Raw genomic sequence first — 10,822 nt, forward strand, 5'->3', positions numbered from 1 at the left:
AAATTTACAAACTGGAATTTTGGTAAACTATAAAACTGTGTGAAACTTCATGCAGACAAAATGACCCTAGATAACATGGAAATGATTTGGGTAGTACTACGAGATGCTGTTTCTAATGGCCAAATTCTATGACATTGTTTTGGGACAAATTCGAAATCTGAAATTGATTGCATTAGAATGAGAGTTACGCCATAATTATTGTTGCCCATATTTTAGTGTGAAGGAGTCTATAAATTTAATAGATGACTGCACATTTGAGATTAGCTGCAAGTTGAAATGTTGTAAGAATGGAATGTATATTATTTGTGTGCTCCATTGTTAATGACTTCCGCTGCTCAATCTCACAACGTTGGGAGATGATTCATTGCCCATTCTTTGATATGCCGTGGTAGAGAGGTTTATGTCGCAGATTCTCAAGTAGTAGGTGTGGGGAAGCCAAGCCTTTCTCAGCAATGCAAAAGTGAAGAAATAGGGGTCAAAATTGTGGGCCATGTTGTTTAAGCTCCCCATCGATGGTATCTTTACCTTGTCGTGGTGGTGGGGCTTGTGTGGTCAAAAGATCCTGAGAGCTATGCCGGCGGTAGCTTAGCTACTGGTAGGGCCTCCCTTGCCGGACAGGTCGAAGGTGATGATCCAGGCTAAAAGGGATACCCTGGTCCTCCAGGTTGGGGGTTGGGCATAGGGTTGACAACTCTATCCCATTAAAAAAATAAACTGTTGAGAAGCCGCAAAGAGTAAGAACAAACCGGACGGATAAAATTGACAAACGACCTAGGCGAGGAAATGGTTATGGATTGGTATTAGCGACTTGGAATGTGAGAAGCCTACTCCAGCCAGGGAAAAGCAGAAAACTAGAAGAGGAACTAAGAAAGTATAATGTTGAAATCGCTGCCCTACAAGAAATTAGATGGCGGGAAATTGAGATGTTCGATTTACAGGATTATACTTTAATCAACAGTGGGAATGGTGATAACATCTGTGGAACAGGCTTTATGATATCTAAACAACTGAAGCATACCTTAATGTCTTACAAGGCAGTCAATGAAAGAATCTGTATCATGAGAATCAGGGACCGCTTCTTCAATTATACACTTATAAGCGTACACGCACCTACGGAAGAAAAGGAGGATGAACTAAAGGATAAGTTTTATGAAGAACTAGAGAAACAGTACGATGAGGCACCTAGACATGACATTAAAATAGTAATTGGGGACTTCAATGCAAAAGTGGGACAAGAGGAAGAATTTACACCCACAATAGGAGCACAGAGTTTACATTTGGAAAGTAACAACAATGGGTTACGGCTTATTGACTTCGCTACAGCAAAGGATATGGTAATCAGTAGCACTACATTTGAGCACAAGAGAATTCATAAAGAAACTTGGGAGGCACCAGATGGGAACACCAAGAATCAAATCGACCACATACTGATTGATAAAAGACATGCGTCTGATGTACAAGATGTGCGTACTTATAGAGGTGCAGATATAGATTCAGACCACTATTTGGTGAAAGCTAAATTGAAACAAAAGCTTGCGGTAAGAGTCGGAGGTAAAGCAGAAAGGAGGAAAGGATTTAACCAAGAACAACTTAATGATGATACAAGGAGAAAGAAGTATGAAAGACAGGTTGAAGAAGGTTTGAAAAACCATAAAAATGCAGTAACAGTGGATGAATCATGGCGGGTGATTAAAGAAGCCATCACAAATGCAGCCCAGGAGGTACTAGGAGAAAGAAAGAAACAGCCAAAGAAGGATTGGTATGATGAGGAAGTAAAGATAGCCTTGGAGAAAAGAAATAGAGCAAGGATGATATATATGCAACGGGCAACAAGAGCTACTCACCAAACGTATGTGGAATGTAGAAGGGAAGCCAAGAATCTTTGTAGAAAAAAGAAAAGAGAAATGGAAAAAGATCTGATAAAAGAGATGCAACAAGATTATGAGCATAAGAAAAGTAGAAAGTTTTATAGAAACGTAAAGCAGAGAAAAAGTGGATTTCAACCAAGAGTAAGCTGCATACAAAATGAGGATGGGCAACTACTTGGAAATACCCAGGAAATATTATATAGATGGGCGGAATATTTTGAGGAGGTTTTGAATCCAGTTAAAATACAAAATGAAGAATATGAATTAGAATTGCCAAATAGTGAATCTAATGAAGATGAATCTGAGGAATGCAATAGTGAACCACCCACTTTGGAGGAAGTTAAAGGTGTCCTCTTATCGATGAAGAATAATAAGTCACCAGGAGAAGATGGAATAACAGCTGAGTTGTTAAAATATGGTGGAACGGTATTGATACAAGCATTGTATAAGTTGATACTGGAAATCTGGCGAACAGAGAAATTACCAGAAGAATGGGAAACAGCTTTGGTGAACCCAATTCTTAAGAAGGAAATAAATTGAAATGTGAAAATTACAGAGGGATATCTCTGCTTTGCATAGGCTACAAGATCTTTAGCATAATAATAGCTAAGCGTCTAACACACAAAGCAGAGCAGGATCTTGGAGAATATCAGTGTGGATTTCGTGCAAACCGTTCAACAATAGATCATATCTTTACAATGAGGATCATCCTGGAGAGGTGCTATGAATATAAGATACCACTGTATCAACTGTACGTTGATTTTAAACAAGCGTACGATTCAGTGCAAAGAGGAAAACTACTCATCGAAATGAAAGCCCTTGGTTATCCTGGGAAGCTGATTAGGTTGGTAAAAACAGCTTTGAGTGGAAGTAAATCTAAGGTATGCGTACAAGGGAAAGTATCGCGAACCTTTGACGTAAAAGTGGGTTTGAGGCAAGGAGATCCAATGTCTGCTGTCCTCTTCAATATTGCTTTAGAAACAGCTGTGCGTACCATCACTGCAAATCGTGAAAGGAACATATATCATAGACTAATTCAAATATTGGCATATGCAGATGATGTGGCCATCATTTCTCGTACAAAGAATGCACTTCTCGAAACCTATGAAGAATTGGAGAGGGGAGCACAGCAAATTGGCCTGGTAGTGAATAACAACAAAACTAAGTTACTAGTGAGTTCCTGATCTAGTCAAGCTCCAAATGCACTTAGGAGTGGAGAAAAGTGTTTTGAAAGGGTACAGGAATTTAGATATCTAGGCTCTCTGATTACTTCACAAAATGAAACAAAAAAGGAAATAAATTCTAGACTGGCTGCAGGAAATCAATGCTATGCTGCCTTAATTCCAACATTAAGAAATAAACAAATATCCAGGAAAGCTAAGTTGACCATTTATAAGACTGTCATTAGACCCGTAGTTACATATGGAGCTGAGACCTGGGTATTAAATAAAACAGAAGAATATAGGTTAATGACATGGGAAAGAAAGGTATTGAGGAAGATTTTTGGGCCAGTTAAAACTGCACTGGGATGGTGCATTAGATCTAATCAGGAGCTTAGAGACCTGTACCAAGAGCAGGATATAGTATCTTTCATGAAGACTGCTAGAGTGCGTTGGCTAGGACATGTCCATCGAATGGAGACTACAAGAGAACCTAAGAAAGTGCTGGAGGGGCATCCAGGTGGAAGACGATGTAGAGGTAGACCAAGAAAGCGATGGATAGAAGAGGTGGAGGCTGATCTACGTACCATGGGAGTCCGGAGATGGAGGACCAAGGCAATCGACAGAGAGCTTTGGAAGAAGATTGTTGCGGAGACCAAGGTTCTGCAAGGACCGTAGTGTCAAGGAGTAAGTAAGTAAGTTGTTTAAGCTATACATATTGGATGTAAAAGCAGACTAAGTTTATCATCGGACAGCATTATTTAAATTAACATTTGCGTGTGAAATTTAGATATCCAAAAAATGTGAGTGTAACATTTAAAATATTTGTTGTGGATTTTGATGGTCGTGGCAAGATATTTTTAGTTGTTCTCCAAGTTTCAGGTGCAACACAATGGAAGTGAAGGAATGCTACACTGCTGGGATGTGTAACAACATAAATATGAGGCAGTATAAGTGACGGATTCCCAAAAGATTTGGAAGACGGATTGAGATGCATAAACATCCTGTATGGAGTGGATTCTGTAATACTGAGGACGACCAGGATGTAGCAGCCAGCAATATCAGGGAGCAATGTATCACCACTAGATAACTACAAAATGTTGTCCTTCTATAGCTATTTCTTGTAGGATGAACATTGCTTGTTAGATTTTGTTTTTCTAAATTATGAATGATTTATTTTAATACAATTTTAATATGTAGGTTACACCACCTACCTACCTTCCTACCTATTATTGTGGACTGGTCGAAACTGGCTAGAAACTGCCAGGAGCTGAATCCGGGCTTCTTAGACTAGAGAAATAAAGTATAAAAGGCATGTACCCAAAGCAGAGATCAATAAAAGATTAATAAGGTTTATTTACATAAGATTGGCAAAAGAAATAAAATGTGGGCACAAAACAAGCAAAATGAGGAGATACAGGGAGACGGATACTCACATAGTCCGTGAGTGTATCTTAATCACGGTCGAGTCATTTGGCTCGTTAATCACATGAAATTTTACACTGTCACAACAGAGGTATCATGAAAAGCAACACAGTTATATACAATTATTTCCAGACAGTGGTAATTAAAATTTGATGCAAAGCATTTCTTTCCCAAGGGTAAGACATCAATAAGAGGTGAAAGTAGCAGCTTCACACAAGAAAAAAATATTATTACAGCTCCCCAGATAAGACAAGGCTTAAATCAATTATTTAAAAAGGAACATGGCTCCCAACAATCTCTAAAGAGACTGTATCCCCCAGAAATCAAAACGCCAGTGAAGCAAAGCTGGCAGAAAAAGAACAAATATGGAACACAAGGAGGTTAAAAGGAGTTGCCATAGTTATGGAAGCAAATAAACATGAGTCAAATGAAGCAAGTAGAATTGACAGTAAGATCCCAAAATAGGCAAATAAATTGGCTGAGCAAGCTGCGAACAATAGTAAGATAAAATGATGATAATAATGATAAAAGCAACATCCATAAGGCACTGAAAAATAATACAGATCCGATAATCACACAACGCCTACACACACACACATGCAGAGACCATATATGCAAAGTAGAATAAATACTGTAATACAGTATCAAGACACGGTACGATAAGGACCGTAACAGTATGACAAGAGTCAGTCGATGGCTTAAGAGCTTGATCTGAGAGCACAGATCAGATATGACATATTCATATCGCACATAAAGGCGAATATGAATTGTACAGCATCAGCGCTAAACCATATTAAAGAACATAAGCTCAAGCCAGACGTCGAAGCTGAAGAGAATAAAAAGGTCTCCAATCAAAAACCACAAACAAACTCACCGCATACACGGATCAAATGGATCAGTGTTACCTTCCGCCCCTACGTAGGAATGAATACACATGCCCACACACACACACACACACACACACACACACACACACACACACACATGCAGAGACCATATATGCAAGGTAGAATAAATAATACAGTATCAAGACACGGTACGATAAGAACCGTAACAGCATGACAAGACAGTATTTAGATTCAGTCTCATTCTATCATAGCTCCTCTTCAAAGAAAGAATTTATACACCTGAATCAGAAAAGGTCTGAGTGTATTGTTCTCTACTACAATGGAGTAATGGAGAAATGGAAGGACACTGAAATAAGTCTGCAGCAAATAAATAAAAGAATAATATACAGAACAGGGATCTCTCATCACACTAAACCAGCATAACTATGACCAGCCAAGGAAAGGAAAATAAGATAAATACCTGAAGCTTGAAGGAATAGAATCCATAGATTCTAGGTAATCATATACATTGACTCAAAACAGAGTCATACTGGGTAAATAATGAATCTTTTTAAAATGCCAATTGAAAGAGATGAGAATCATCTCATAGCCCAGCGCCTCCATCTTTTTAACCCAAGCCATTATTGTCCCCCGATCAGAGAGCAAACGAAACAAAGATAAGTTAGAAAGAAATGCTTCGGCAATCCTTCATTACATGAGGTGCCATCTGTCTAAATGGGATGAACTACACGTCAAGTCAGAGAACATTAACCAGTCACGAACAGACTGACCTATGACATTGTAAAGAATGCAATATCAGAAGGTAAAATATGAAGGTAATTAGGTGTGGCACAACTTTCCCACCACCCCTTGGAAAATGAGTCCTTTCCTTGGTGATCAAGCAAGGAGGACTCATTCTGTACATAAGGGTCGAAACTTACAGCTAAATGCGTGCGCATAACTATAACTAAGCTTATAATGAAGAGTAACCTAGACATTTAGGAAGAAGAATATACACATGTGATTATACAAATATGCATGCATCTCAAAGGAATATGCAGGTACAAGTGTTCGTTCACTAAGGCCAACATAATGCCTTAAAGACTGGTGGTATCTCCAGATAAACATATTGTTGTAGTTCAATAAATCACAAAACTCGAACAAATCAAATTTGGTCTAACTCCAATTTTCTTTTCCTCTTTTTCATCTTCATTTACTGATTCGGGATAGTATTTAGATTCAGTCTCATTCTAAGAGCTCCTCTTCGAAGAAAGAATTTATACACCTGAAACAGAAAAAGTCTGAGCGTATTGTTCTCTACTGCAGGCTTATTCTACTTTCATTCAATAGATTCAAAAAGGTATAATAATTTAGAAATAGACTAATTAAATATTATGAGCTCCTCGAATGGTATGGTTTCAACAAGGACACATGGGCCTTGGACAAAACATGGCTAGCAATGTCTTCTAATTTGACCATCACAGGCTCCAGAAATTCAACAATCTTCTTAGGTTCAGACCATTTTTGGCATAGCTTTCTGCTGACGTGGTGCGTAGCAGAACTAACGGGAAATCTTTTGACTAGGACCAGGTCTCCAACTTGGAAAGGAACAGGTCTTCTTCCTTTGTTGTATCTTTTGGCAACTCGATCTCTGGCTTTGATCAGGTGTTTGTAAGCTATTTTCCATTTCTCTTTAACATCCATGTGATGGGAAAGTCCAGAGAGATATCCAATATTCCATTTCAGTGCGAGCAGAACGTTGAGGACTCTGCCCAAGAACAGTTCAGCAGGACTGAATCGGCTCGATTTGTGGATGGCTGTGTTGAACCCTAGACTACAAAAAGGCAGATAGGAATCCCAACGGGATTGATTATTATGGTGAAAGGCAGATAAACATGATTTACGATTATGATGAAATCTCTCGGCGAGATTGGGTTCGGGGTGTTGAGGACTGAGATGGACGTGTTTAATTCTCCAAGAAAAACACATATTTTGGAAATTGGCACTAGTAAAAACTGAAGAATTGAATGATATTAAAATCTTGTGTGGGTCAAGGATGCCGAACACATGTTTAGTCAACATACATATGGTGACATTAGAATTAATCTTATGAACAGGAAATAACCAAATGAACTTGGAAAAACTGTCAATGAGAGATAATATACCTGTGTTACCATTTTGAAATTTTGTTAATGGCCCAAAAAAATCGATGAACAACTTCTCTATGGGAGAATTAGCAACATCGGCAAAGTGAAAGCCAACTTGACCATTTTGAACAGGCTTACATTTTTGACAAATGTCACAAGTTTTTAAATATTCAAAAACATCCTTCTTTAAATTCAGCCAATAATAGACCCGAGCAATTTTATGGAAGGTTTTAAGTTGCCCAAGATGAGCACCCAAATGAGAATCATGATGATAATTTAAAATCATAGGCCTTAAGGCATGGGGAACAAATATTTTTGAAGTTCTAGTACGAGGACTTTTATGACATAACAGACCTTTCTTAATCTCGAAAGATTCCCAATCTTGTTCGTTCCTAGAGATTCTGTCCATTAAACGAACACATTCATCATCCTTCTTTAGAAATTCAGCCAGATCAGTAAAGCTAAAGGGGTAATTTTGAAGAATACAGACGGGAAGATAAGTGTCGGGACCACATCCAATGTCACAATCAGGTGTTTCTATGCCTTCAAACATGCATGATAAGCAATCGGCAACAATATTGTCTTTACCTCTTACCTGCACCACAGTAAACTTATAGGATGATAATCGAAGAATCCAACAAGCTGTCCTCCCTAATTTTTTTTACAACATCTATATCAGGTTTAAAGGAGCTGAATATCAGAAATATTGCAGATGAATCTACTGTAGAATCCCACCATGCCAAGAAACCTGCAGCGACTTTGGAGATTTTTAGGCCTGGGAAATTCGTGAATACTTTTCACCCTCTCAGGATTTATGGAGATGCCAGAGCTGGATACAATGTGCCCCAAAAACTTGATCCACCTAGAACACAAGGATACTTTCTCAGAGTTGACAGTGAACCCATGACTCTTCAGTCTATTGAAGAACTCACGAAGATGTGTGACATGTTCCTCAAACGTATTAGAAAAAAATTACAACGTCATCTAAATAGGCGAACAGACAGGAGAACTTTAGATCTCCAAGGACTGAATCGAGTATGCAACTCAGCACCTGACCACCTATAGAAATGCCCATGGGTACCTTGTTAAATTGATACAAGCCAAAAGGAGTGGCAAAGGCTGTAAATTCACGGCAACTAGAAACAAGAGGTATCTGAAAATACGCTGAATTGAAATAAAAAACTGAATAGAATTGGGATTTCCCAAACGACTGTAAAGTGGACTCGATAGTGGGAAGAATAAAAACTATTGAGCGCAACATGGAGATTCAAAGATCTATAATCTACCACAAAATGAGGTTGGCCATCTTTCTTGGGGATTGAGAAAGCGGGGCTGCTAAAAGAAGACTTTGAAGGACTTATAAAACCCTTTTCCTCTCCAGAGAATTGTAAGTTCCATTTACGAACAATGTCAAAAGCAGGACTAAAATAGGATGGTCTACTTGTAACTGAATGAGAAATCTGGTCTTCAACATTCATATTTGTATAAGGGATAAATTCATTGCAACAATTGTTAACCATGACATCAGCATTGCTGCGATTTGCACTGGATAGAGGGGAGGCACAATCATTCGACAAATCATCATTCTTATGTGGATCAACACTGGGAGGACTATTGGGTACTGTATCACTTTTATTCTCCATAGTTCACAAATAAAGTGGGTGGGGCAACACAAGGGGAATATCACAAAACAATAATGAAAACCAAAATAAAAGCATGAAGATTATGCACAGGACATAACAAAATGCATACAGAGAAACTATGTAGGTTAGAAATACAATAATGACGTACAAACACTACGTGAGAGAAATCTAGGCCATGAATTAATTAAGCTCTGCTTCACCAAAATTCAATCTTTCAAGGAAACATTCCGACCAAAACAGCGCTCTGCTATACCATTTACACCACCTACCTACCTATTACTGTGGACCAGTCAAAACTGGCTTGAAACTGCCAGGAGCTGAATTTGGGCCTCTTAGTCTAGAGAAATAAAGTATAAAAGGCATGTACCCAAAGTAGAGATCAATAAAAGATGAATAAGGTTTATTAGCATAAGATTGGCAAAGGAATTAAAATGTGGGAACAAAACAATCAAAATGGAGAGATACAGGGAGATGCATACTCACATGCATGGTCCATGAGAGTATCTTAATCATGATCAAGTTGTTTAGCTTGTTAAACTCAATCTCATGAAATTTTACACTGTTGCAACAGAGGTATCATGAAAAGCAACACAGTTATATACAAAGCTTGAAGGAATAGAATCCATAGATTCTAAGTAATGACTAAATACAGAGAGTCATACTGGGTAAATTATGAATCTCTTTAAAATACCAGTTGAAAGAGATGAGAATCATCTCGTAGCCCAGCGCCTCCATCTTTTTAACCCAAGCCATTATTGTCCCCCGATCAGAGAACAAACAAATTATAGATAAGTTAGAAAGAAATGCTTCAGCAATCCTTCATTACATGAGGTGCCATCTATCAAATCGGGATGAACTACACGTCAAGTTAGAGAACATTAACCAGTCACAACCGACTGACCTATGATATTGTAAAGAATGCGATATCAGAAAGTAAAATATGAAGGTAATTAGGTGTAGCACAGGGTGCAACTTGAGCAATAACCACAGGGTATTTTACTTTAATTGAAAGGCATATGACGCATTGTATCATGAAAAGAATTAATTAATCAGCATTGGAATTGGGGTCATTGTAATTTAAATTACGCATTGTAAGTTGCGGAAAGCAAATGGGAAGGCTTAGCTAGGTGATAGCCGATCATCATAATGTAACCTTAATTGTTTGTATAAGGTGCAATCCTCGATGTTATTTCAGTTTTGTGTCTTATCCGTGCAACAGTATTCATATGTAGTATTGAAGCAGGAGATTTGGATGTCTTTAGAAGAGCCAGAATTACACATATAAAATAAGTCATGATATAGGATTGTTTTGGATAGTCATACGTGTGCAATGACAAAAGGGAGATTGATTCTTTTAATGTTTACATTGAGAGTCTGTGCATTTACTGAGATGTTATTGCATCTGCGTAACTGAATTATTAAGGATGCAAGGGTTTGTTCTGAATAGTTCATGTTTTCATAATAAATGTATGTTAATGAAGGATAGGGCTGTGATGCAAGATGTATTCTTAGGAATATACTGTATTTTATAGAATAAAATCTTACCTTCGACAAATCCCAAGGTTTACTTTTTCAAACTTTATTCCACCTAATCAATGCATAGTTTTACTTTCAAATAGTACTAGTTTCAACCGTACATAGCAGCCATCCTCAGCTATTCATAATAAAAATTGGAATTAGAAGGACATAATGTCATTATAAACAAAAGGGTTTAAAACCTCCTGAGTTAAAACTACAAAAACATAAACACAG

This window comes from Anabrus simplex, chromosome 3, assembly GCF_040414725.1.
Source record: "Anabrus simplex isolate iqAnaSimp1 chromosome 3, ASM4041472v1, whole genome shotgun sequence".
Lineage (NCBI taxonomy): Eukaryota > Metazoa > Arthropoda > Insecta > Orthoptera > Tettigoniidae > Anabrus > Anabrus simplex.